This window comes from Lipophrys pholis (assembly GCF_963383615.2).
Source record: "Lipophrys pholis genome assembly, chromosome: 1".
In the NCBI taxonomy this organism is placed as follows: Eukaryota; Metazoa; Chordata; class Actinopteri; order Blenniiformes; family Blenniidae; genus Lipophrys; species Lipophrys pholis.
Genome location: NC_137635.1, coordinates 26337669 through 26339918, shown reverse-complemented (window position 1 = coordinate 26339918; position 2250 = coordinate 26337669).

The window sequence follows — 2250 nt, the reverse complement described above, 5'->3', positions numbered from 1 at the left end:
AAGCAATCTGAGTTCATGGTCTTCTCACGGAAAAGGATGACGTGTCCTCTCCAGGTCGGGGGGTGGTCCTTCTCCGGGTGGAGGAGTTTAAATAACTCGGGGTCTTATCCACGAGTGATGGAGAGAGATGGATAGATGGAGTAGTGATGGAGAGAGATGGAGGAGTGATGGAGGAATGGAGTAGGGACAGAGGAATGATGGAGTAAAGATGGAGTAGTGATGGAGGAATGATGGAGAGAGATGGAGTAGTGATGGAGGAGGGATGGAGTAGAAACAGAGGAGTGATGGTGGAGTAAGGAGGAGTGATGGAGAGAGATGGAGGAGTGATAGAGGAGTGATGGTGGAGTAAGGAGGAGTTATGGAGGAGTGATGGAGTCATGATGGAGTAGAGATGGAGAAGGGATGGAGTGATGGTGGAGTAAGGAGGAGTTATGGATGAACCAAGATGGTCCATTCCCTGGTGGAACAGGGACTAGTGTTAGGACCAGTATGTACCAGGAGAAGATGTTCCACTCCCTGGTGGAACAGGGACTAGTGTTAGAGGACCAGTATGTACCAGGAGAAGATGGTCCACTCACTGGTGGAACAGGGACTAGTGTTAGAGGATCGGTATGTATCGGTGTCATCGCTGTTTCTTACCGTCCACCCGGGTCACTGTGTCCGGAGTTCCCCCGTTTATCCCAGGGAAGTGAAACTAAACTGTAGAAATGATAAAGTGCAGCAGGTCCAGTCCCTCCACAGACAGTCCTTCGTGTCCCTGAGGTACCTGGAACCCTGGAGGTGTCATTTACAGTGAAATATGGTGACGGGTTCTACACGCTGGACGCCAGCTCGGGAAGCATCAAGTGCTTCCAGTGGGTTGCAGTCGGACTCCCCGACCCTGGGCGCTGATTCAGCTCCGGAGCCGCAGGTGGAAGAGCAGGAGGTGGAGGAGGTGGAGGAGGCTGTCAGCAGCAGGAGGTGGAGGAGGCTGTCAACAGCAGGAGGTGGAGGAGGCTGTCAGCAGCTCTCCACTGAAAAGGAATAAAAGAAAGTTCCAGGACGACAGAGAAATAAACGGAGACAAGAAAAACAAAGACACTGTAGAGGACAATGGACAGACGGACACTGTAACACACACAGAGCAAACTGACATCCCCGACACACACACACACACTGCTGAAGACCTCAACACACACACACCTGATACCTGTGACCAGAACAGCACCTGGATGACAACGACTCACTCTCCCAGTCCTCTGACTCTTCCTCTCCCAGTCCTCTGACTCTTCCTCTGACTCTTCCTCTCCCAGTCCTCTGACCCTTCCTCTGACTCTTCCAGTTCTCTGACTCTTCCTCTCCCAGTCCTCTGACCCTTCCTCTCCCTCTCCTCTGACTCTTCCTCTCCCAGTCCCCTGACTCTTCCTCTCCCTCTCCTCTGACTCTTCCTCTCCCGGTCCTCTGACCCTTCCTCTCCCTCTCATCTGACTCTTCCTCTCCCTCTCCTCTGACTCTTAATCTCCCAGTCCTCTGACTCTTCCTCTCCCTCTCCCTCTCCTCTGACTCTCCCTCTCCAGTTCTCTGACTCTTCCTCTCCCAGTCCTCTGACTCTTCCTCTCCCAGTTCTCTGTCTCTTCCTCTCCCTCTCCTCTGACTCTCCCTCTCCCTCTCCTCTGACTCTCCTTCTCAGGATGACTCAACCTCAGACACTGTACAAGAAATAAAAGACTTTCTTGACAAGACCTTTGGACGACAATCGGTGGACGTGAAGGACTTTTTTTCAGATGTGGACAAATGTATCATTTCGGTTCTGACAATTAGAAAACAGGCCAGCACTGAGGAACTCAGTAAACAGAAACAATATCGACTGAAAAAACTACTGACCAAACTGAGGAAGGAAAGGAGAGGAAGACTCCTTCCTGAAACACAAAAACAGTATGGATGACTCTTATTCTGAAGGTGTTGTTTCCTCACTGGTGGTGGTTCACTGTCCTGCTCTCCCTTTCTCTTCTCATGGAGACTCTCAGAGTTGCTACACTGAAGGTGAACAGAGGGAGAGCCAGAGAAAGGAGAGCATTAATATCAGAGCTGTGCAAAGACAAAAAGATTTATGTCTTCCTCCTCCTGGAGACACAACAGATAAGAACTAGATTTGTCCTCCTCCAGGAGACACAAGAGATAAGAACTAGATTTGTCCTCCTCCATGAGACACAAGAGATAAGAACTAGATTCGTCCTCCGCCAGGAGACACAACAGATAAGAACTAGATTT